Here is a 9736-nt window from a genome sequence, read left to right as displayed (position 1 = left end):
AGCTGTGGTTATTAGGTTGGGGCAGCCATAATAGATCCCTTAAGGGGAGCGGGAACACCATGTCCTTTTCTAAACCGACCCACGTTTTAGGGTTTTCTCAAACAAACCAATCTCCTAATTGACTCAATAAACATGCTCGCTGGTAAGCCTGTAAATCTGTATATACTAGTCCACATTCCAGTTTAGGAAGCGACAATGTTCTTCTGGCCAATCTAGGGGCCTGATTCAGAGCCGCTCGTTAGCAGCAGTATGCTCATAGCGTTCTGATGTTGTGCAACCACGCATGCGCCGGTGTTACACAGCGCATGTGCGTACGGCTGATTGCGATCTTTTTTTAAGTCGTTCGTCGAATAGCGAACAGGAAGTGACATGTCAAATGTGATTGACAGAACAGGCCGTTTTAGGGCGGTGATGGGGGTGGAGATGGGAAAACGTAGGCGTGTCGAGGCATGTTGTGGGCATCCCTAAATTATCTCATGCGAACGGCAAATGTGATCGGAACGAGTCATACGTCACTGTCTGATCCACTTTCCGTTCAAACTGCTCGCACAGCTTGTGGTCTGGTATACTCTACCACAATGTCGATGGTCTCGTCCTCCTCCCCGTGCCTCTTCGATGTTTCATCGATTTCTCAATTTTACCCAGAAAAGCAATCAACTTTGATTAGAAAACTTGCTTGTAATGTGTTTAGCAACTAGTTTTTGTTTTGTAGCACAAAACCGTATGCAGGTGAAATACTCAGCTGCTAATTTCAGGATTAGACAATCAATTAGCGTACCATTTTATTTAAAAAATTTTATTTTTGTTTTTTTATTTTGGTTTTCTGTTATTGCAACAATATTGTCATCATGTTTGTGTTTTTGCCACATTTTTAATGTTCCTGGAAATTTCACATCCATTTTGTTAGGGAAAAGTGTTCCTTTAAACTCCTAAATGGTTTTTAACCCTTTGGAATCTGATTTAAATTTTTTGTTTGTTTGTTTTTTTGGGGCTGGGATTACCTAAAAACCATTTTTAGAATAATGTCACAATACAATGGAGAAGATTTTGAATTGTTTTTATTTTTTACACACATTTTTAGATTTTCAAGGGCATTTGCCAGTTTGCAGGTCTGGCTAACGTAAAAAAAAAAAATGACATAATTAAATAAAAAACAAGAGTGGCATTTTTCCAAAATAAAATAACACACATAAAAACAATTCACAAGAAAGGAGACGGAAGTTTTGGCCCTTAAGGAATATGGGGCAAGCACAGAAGGATTGTGGGAAAATTAGCCAGTGCTGTCATCGCTTTTTGCCCCGTTTGGCTGGGGTAGGGTGGGAGCCTGACCGGGTCCGGGATGTCCTTTGGCTGCCCTCTCCAGAGGCAGATGTTGTGGCCTCTGGACTAGGCAGAGGGCTAGGCACATTTGGAGGGATGGCTGTTGTTGTGCCAGAGGTGGAGGATCCTGATGTTCCGGCAGGAAGGGAGGCTGGCTCCACCATGTGCTGGCGAACGAGCTGCTCCAGGGCATTGGCAATTCGGATGTTGGCCCTGGTATTTTCCGCCAGGGCCTGACCAATGGTCACGTTGGCCACAGCATTTTGCTCCATGGCCTCCGCCACCCGTAGCAGACTGGCGTCCATCCTCAGCAGAATCTCCGTGTGGTGATCCGATTTAAAATTGAGATCCGTGAGGAGGGCCACTGTCTGCGAGGGGGATTGCCCTGGACTGGCTTCTGCAGGGTCCCCTGCTGGATCTACTGCTTCCTCCCCTGCAGAGCCAGCACAAATTATGCGGCCAAGGCTCCCCTCTGGAGCAGACTCATCCACCTGTGTCTCTGTGAGAAAAATGAGAAAAGAGGAACATTACAATCTACATATTGTCACAAACACATTTCTGAGTTGGCAACATAACAACATTTACCTGGGACAACATGAGGAGCCGCAAAGTCTGGCATGTCCGTATCCATGTTGGACACGCCAAACACCTCCTCATACTGCACACACCCCTGTGCCAGCTCTTCCAAGTCATTTAGCTCCAATGACACAGGGGTGGGACCCCCACCTGTCCCCCTTGCATGCCTAGCCCTCTCTGCCAGTTTTTGTTTCAGCCGATATTTATAATCAGTCCATCTGTGGGCGAAAAAAATGCATTATTCCTGCAGTATTTGGGCCTGTAACCACTTATATTAAAAATGTAGTTTTTACGTACCGGCGTTTGACATCCCGGGCTAGACGTTCAAACTCACCCAGCCTATTGACAGCACTGGCTATCTCCTCCCACATTTTCCACTTCTGGCTTGCACCCATATTCCGATCTGCCTGTGGCAGGGTGTCAACACACATTTGTACCAAAACCTCCATCTCCTTTCTTGTGAATTGTGGCTGCCTTTTTTTTTTGGTTTCTTGGGTTGGCATACTCGGCCCAGCAGCCTCTTCCATGGCATCCTCCACACCTTTTTTAAAAAACATTTTTTACATTTAGATGTCCAACTTTCTCTAAATTCGGGGTCTAATTAATCCTTTAATCAGAAAGAGACAAGTACTTACCGGGCGCCTCTTGGCCATCGTTTTGCTGGTCTGTAGCCATTTTGATCCAAACAACTTGAACTACACAAGACCGTTTTTGATATTCCGTGACGTATTTATACATGCGTCCTTATTTTTGGTACGCATCATTGATTGTGCTCTCCTATGATCCGTCCTTAATTTGAGCAGGAAAATAAAGACTATTTATGGCTATGGGCAACTCGAGTCGAGGTGGCGGGTGTTGATTGTTGGAGGTATCGTGTGTAGCAGTGGATTGTTGGCGGGATTTGTGGTTGTGAGGCAGTTTTTAGGAGGAGGAGTTGGTGCTATTTTTTTTTTTGCTATTTTCCGTTAGTTTTTTTTTCGTGCGGATATTTTGTTTCTTGGTTTTTTTTGGAGTAAGTATTTTTTACAAGTCCTTTTAAAATTAAGGGATCTACAAACCAAATTTCTTCATTTTTATATTTAATTTAGTTTTTTTTAGTTATTTTGGCTTGGCCCCATTGAAGTTTCTGGACTGTGACTTATTGTTCGACTTTTGGTAAGTTTTTATTTTTTCATTATTTTATGAATTTGATGTTTTGGTCTTCGCATATATTTTGAACATTAATGTCTTATTTATATTTTTATCTATCATGTATTAACACTAAATCTAGCGTAAGTTTTTGGCAAATATATTTCCTTGGTTTTTCCATGTAAAAATGCAAACTATTTAGCGCACTAATGTTTCCTTATTCTCCATGTAAAAATGCAAACTATTTAGCGCACTAATGTTTCCTTATTCTCCATGTAAAAATGCGAACTATTTAGCGCACTAATGTTTCCTTATTCTCCATGTAAAAATGCGAACTATTTAGCGCACTAATGTTTCCTTATTCTCCATGTAAAAATGCGAACTATTTAGCGCACTAATGTTTCCTTATTCTCCATGTAAAAATGCGAACTATTTAGCGCACTAATGTTTCCTTATTCTCCATGTAAAAATGCGAACTATTTAGCGCACTAATGTTTCCTTATTCTCCATGTAAAAATGCGAACTATTTAGCGCACTAATGTTTCCTTATTCTCCATGTAAAAATGCGAACTATTTAGCGCACTAATGTTTCCTTATTCTCCATGTAAAAATACGAACTATTTAGCGCACTAATGTTTCCTTATTCTGCATGTAAAAATGTGAACTATTTAGCGCACTAATGTTTCCTTATTCTCCATGTAAAAATGCGAACTATTTAGCGCACTAATGTTTCCTTATTCTCCATGTAAAAATACGAACTATTTAGCGCACTAATGTTTCCTTATTCTGCATGTAAAAATGTGAACTATTTAGCGCACTAATGTTTCCTTATTCTCCATGTAAAAATGCGAACTATTTAGCGCAATAATGTTTGTTTGGGTATAAATTTGCCCATTCTTGTTTGTCCTCTCAATGTAGGGTGCATTTTCTAAATAATGTGTGCTTCCCCCCTATCTTTTAACGCATTTTTGTTTTATTAAAATAATCAAATATGGCCCTCAAAAAAATCTAACCTGAATTTCAAATTTGGAAATGTAGGTTGGTGCACTCATGACAATACCCTGGCATGTAAGCATCTTTGGATTTTTCGCCTAAGATAAGTATATTTTTGACTTTACATTTTCAACAAATATTAACTACCTGGCTTCCCATTTCAGGTTGATGTTGGTCATATTGTGTTGGCCATGCTTCCGGAACCCGACCAACCTCAACCTCGTGCCAGGCATAGGCATCGTAGGCGTGCAAGGCCCAAGATATTTAGAACATGTGTCACCCTTTTTGGAATGCCCGATGATGAGGTTTTAAGATGATTCCGTCTTCCTCCACAAATCATCATAGACACTCTCTCATTAATAGAGAGTGATCTTGAGCGGCAAATTGACAGTCCTACTGCAATACCACCACTTACGCAATTAATGGCGGTGTTACATTTCTGTGCCTCAGGATCCTTTCAAACCACGGTGGGAATAGTGGCCAGAATCTCCCAATCCTCATTTTCAAGGATCCTGAGGGCAGTGATGGAGGCCCTTTTCAAGCACCTCCATCATTTTATTAACATGCCATTGGATATGGGTTCCCTTAGTGTGGCGAAGGCCAATTTTTACCAAATATCTGACTTCCCACACATCATAGGGGTTGTGGATGGTACTCACATACCACTTCAGCCTCCAGCACGGCTGGAGGCCATTTTTAGGAACCGAAAGCACTATCACTCACTGAATGTAATGGTGGTATGTGATGCCTCCCTCCAGATCCTGTCCCTGAATGCAAAATTACCCGGGAGTGCACATGACTCATTTGTCATCCGGCAATCAGGGATTTGGCATAAATTAAACAACCTACAAGCTGGTGATGCGTGGCTTCTGGGTAAGTGGAGACCTTTAGTTGAAACCAATGCAAAGCTTGATACACAGTGATCCTAATTGTTGTTTTTGTTTTTTCACAGGAGACAGTGGCTACCCTTGCACGCCCTGGCTGCTCACTCCTTATTTGGCTCCCACACCAGGGCCACAAAGTAGTATAATTCCACACTTACAGTCACCAGGCAGGTGGTGGAGCACTGTATCGGCCTTTTAAAAGGTCGATTCAGATGCCTCCACCGCTCTGGTGGCGAACTCATGTATTTGCCGGCTATGGTTTCAAAAATTGTGGTCCTGTGTGGGATCTTTCACAACATCACCATAAGGAGTGGATGCCTTGCCTGAGGATGGCCCCCCCGAGGTTGGTCGGAGGTCAGTATGTGTGGGGGCCATATGCGATGATGTGGTGGCCCATTTTTTCAGGTAATTATTGTCAAACATTAACTTAATTGACACAATGTCGACATGTACCATTGTAATGTTCCTTTTTGAAATTAATTTTTTAATTTTAACTTTTCTTGTCTTCCTTTACACACCTCGACAAAACGATGCATACTACCTGCTCCACTAAATTGTGTACATGTGGCCACATTGAATCTTACTTTGGAAACAATTATTTCATCGCCTCATTTGTGGCTTTATGTTGTCCTGCTACTTATTTCATCAGTTCTTGATTGTTTAATTTTTTGTTGCATTTTGGTGTTGGGGTTTTTGGGGATTGTCTTTTCACTGTGTGAATTGCTTGACACAATTCACTTTCTGTATGTGTTTGGTGTGTATTAATTTTTTGTTTGCCATTAAAAACACTGTTTTTCACTAAATTCTAGTCACGTGTAACCTGGCACAAAAAAGGACAACTTTCGTAATGCCTAATCCTGTAATGTCTGAAATGTTTCCGTGTTTGAACCTGCTTTTTGGCTTATCCAAAACCTCAAAGGTATTATGTTGAATCAGTAGGTTTAAAAAACTAGGCCTAAGCTGTTTTTAGGAAAAAAAAACACTACCCACCCAAAGAAAAACCAGAAAATGTTTGATTTGGTAATAACCTATTGGTATGTTGAGGTGTTTAATGTGGCAGCTTACATACTTCCTTGCGTTTTGTACAATCTAATTTACCTTACTTTAAAGAACATAATCAAATAGTGCACTTATGGAAGGTTAAACAATGTAATTGTTTCAGACAATGAATGAGACTCGTTAAAATACAACGAAATTTTATTTTACAAACAATAATTTGGCCAAAAAAAACATGGCAAACAAAAAATTAGCGCCGAAGGGCCGCCGCCATGTGGTCAAGGACCACTAACATGGCAATCATGTGGCCACGCAAGGCGGCCAATCCTACCTGGATACAATGCATCTGCCTCTGGTCCTCTGTTGGAAAAAACAAAGAGAAAAAAACAAAAACCTTACATTAGAAGTTTAAAAAACCAATTCCGCCCAAATAAAAAGTGTAAATAAAGATCCAGTTGTGATGAAAAAAACAAAGTAATGGAAAATGCAAAGATGGCAGAAATACTAAATTACAAATGAACACACAAAAAGGCAACCACAAACAATAAGAAGTAGCCTTGTTAGGGTAAACAATAACTACCCAAGTATGAGTGTTTGGACATGTGTGATATGTATCATGGCTAAAAAAACAATACATTGTCATCGGGATTTGGGGGTTTGTAGGCCCAACATCCTCCTCTTCCTCGGAGGTGGGACAGTGACGTAGGCTTCATGGAGGGGAGATCTGGGAGCAGGTTGATGGCGAGGAAAAGCGCCGGGGGGGGGGAGGGGAGGGTGAAGAAAAGAGATGGGGGGGGAGTGGAGTTGTGAATTTGTGGGGGGCTCCAAATTCCAGAGGGAGGTGCCTCAGGAAGTGGCCGGTCAGGGGTGGAGGAGGAATTGGGAGCAAGTTGAGCAGTGTCTGCTGTGCTGGTCGTTGGACTGAGGGCCCGAGCCCGGCGTCTGTGCCTGCGGTGATGGCGGATTCTGCGTTCAACCCCTAAATGAGTAGCAGAAAATGTTTTTAATTTTTTTTGGGGTGGGGGGGTTGGGCCACAAATTAACAACTACACAAATGTTAGAACATTTAAAAAATTGAAAACATGCACACGCAGGCCTATCCAAAAAATTACAACAGGGCGAGAATGAAAACATGCACACGCAGGCCTATCCAAAAAATTACAACAGGGCGAGAATGAAAACATGCACACGCAGGCCTATCCAAAAAATTACAACAGGGCGAGAATGAAAACATGCACACGCAGGCCTATCCAAAAAATGACAACAGGGCGAGAATGAAAACATGCACACGCAGGCCTTTCAAGAAAATAACAACATGGCGAGAATGAAAACATGCACACGCAGGCCTTTCAAGAAAATAACAACAGGGCGAGAATGAAAACATGCAGACGCAGATAGGGCCGCAAAAAATAAAGGAAAACAAACAAACAAATACTTACTTTCAGCTATCCGCTGTCTAAAACAGGCCAGCAAGCGTGGCGTGCGGCGGCGCAGATCCGAACACCTGCGCTCGAGGTGCCCGATCTGTCGGCGTGAGCCGAAGGATCTCAGGCGGCGTTGAACCTCCGCATAGGCGGATCGCTTCTGGCGGTTGCTGATGGGGGGAGGCTGGCTAGTGATCTGCCGGTCCATCACCTCCGTTAGGACCAAAAGCTCCCGCCTGGTAAACGCGGAGGCTCTCATGATGGCAATGGTTGATTTAAAAAAAACTGTTTTAATAAAGGCCAGAGAAAAAATTTGATTGGCTAATGTAGTTGGCAAATTAACAGGAACCATTCTATTGGTTAGTGTATGAGTCATGTGTCCTCCAGGCTAAAAAATATAATGTGAGTTATGATAGGCTTGATGCTGTGCCATTCGTAAGGTAATTTAAATAAAGAAATGAAAGAAGTAAAATATGCCTAGCACAAACACAGGAAAACAAGAGGATCATTGGTTTAAACATGTATTTTTTATAAAGTTACACATTGTTGAAACCGTACGTATTCTGCGGGTAAAATGACACACGGACAAGATTAAAGTTTATTGAAAATGAAAAAAAAAACGGATTGCAAACAGGTGAAGAACAATTAAGCTAATTAATATATTGATTGGCATGAAACGATTAAAGTAGGTATGCAGAATGAACGAGCAGGTAATCGAAATCTGACAGGCCCACTTCCGGTTTGTACTTGTGCAAGTGTTCCCTGCAACCAAATTGGGAGATGGACAGTCGCAATTTTGCTCGCTCGTTAGCTAGAGGAGGGGTTGGGAGACTTTGGGGCGGAAGAATAGCTACGAGCGAACTTTCGAGCGAGCGCTGGAATTTACATTTTCTCGCTCGTTCGGTGAACGAGCGTACTGCTGCTTACGAGCGGCTCTGAATGAGGGCCTAGGTTTCTTAGTTTTCCAAATATATTTAATCAATGCTGCATTTAATTTATTTAGCAGATATTTCGAAACCAGAACAGAGATAGTCCTAAATAAATAAAGCAGCTTAGGGAGAAGCACCATTTTCAATGAAGCTATATGCCCCATCCACGATACCTCTTGCAACATCCAGTCCTTTAAAATCAAGGAAATGGAACTCAACAGGGGAAGGTACTTAAAGGAAATTACATTGGCACCACTTGGTGTGCTCTGAATCCCCAGATATTTATGACTTCTATCCTGCCAAACACATGAATATGTAGCTTTGAGCATGGTCAATAGGCTTGGGGGGAAGTTAATCAGAAAAGCCTCCGTTTTAGACGTATTTTATATATAGTAAGAGACTTGAGAGTATTCATTTAATACTGCATGTAAATGCGGCAAGCTAGATGTGAGGTCAGTAAGAGTCAGCAATACATCGTCCGCAAATATAAAAGTTTATGGCTCAAACCAAAAAACACTGGGCCTTGAATTCTTGCTTTGGATCGTATAGTGTCAGCAAGAGGTTATATGGCAAGCGCGAAAATTAAGGGAGATAACGGGCAACCTTGACGTGTGCTGTTAGATATAGAGAACCCAGAGGAGAGAAGGCCATTAACAAATACACTAGCTGATGGAGTGGAGTACAAGGGCCATAATAGAGTTTAAGGCTCTGTTACAAATTCCATAGCATTTCAGTACTGCTGCCAAGTATCCCCAGTGAAGCCTATCGAACGCCTTCTCCGCATCTAGAGAAAGCAAGAGTAGTGGTTCACCGTAGTTGCGAAGGCCTCCACCAGATCTATAACATGCCTAGTATTGTCCGGGGATTGTTGGCCAAGAAAAAAGCCATCCTGGTCCTGATGATTTAGGGAAGGAAGTAGTGGACTCAATCTATTAGCTATAAGTTTGGCATAGATTTTAATATCAGAATTTAATAATGCTATTGGGTGATAATTAGTGAACAGAATAGGGTTCTTCCCAGGTTTAGGGAATGCCACTATCCTCGCTTCCAACATCTCTTTGGGAAAAAAACCCAGATTAAAGACCTTGTTCAAAAGACTAACCAAAATTTCGGTTAATGTATCTTTAAACTCCTTATAAAATTTGTAAATATATCAATCCGGACCAGGGGTTTTGTCCAATGGTAGAGATTCAATAACCACACCCACCTCTTCTGCTGACCATGGTTCATCTAAAGAACAAGCAGATGTTTCATCCAATGAAGGTAACTGTATCGAGTTTTAATAATGTGTCAATACCCACTGTTGTTGGTTGAGGTGTTTGGGGATCCTCCGTCAAGTTATCAAGTTTGGAATAGTAATCTGCAAAAGCATTTGCTATTTCCAGAGGATCAGTTACTTTTGCCCCCACAGTACTAAAGACAGCTCGAATCCTCTCCCTAGCCAGCTTTCCCCTCAATTTCCATGCTAATAATCTCCCAGCCTTGT

This window comes from Taudactylus pleione, unplaced genomic scaffold (genome assembly GCF_031769625.1).
Source record: "Taudactylus pleione unplaced genomic scaffold, aTauple2 ptg000454l, whole genome shotgun sequence".
NCBI classification, from domain to species: Eukaryota; Metazoa; Chordata; class Amphibia; order Anura; family Myobatrachidae; genus Taudactylus; species Taudactylus pleione.
This window is presented reverse-complemented; position numbering follows the sequence as displayed.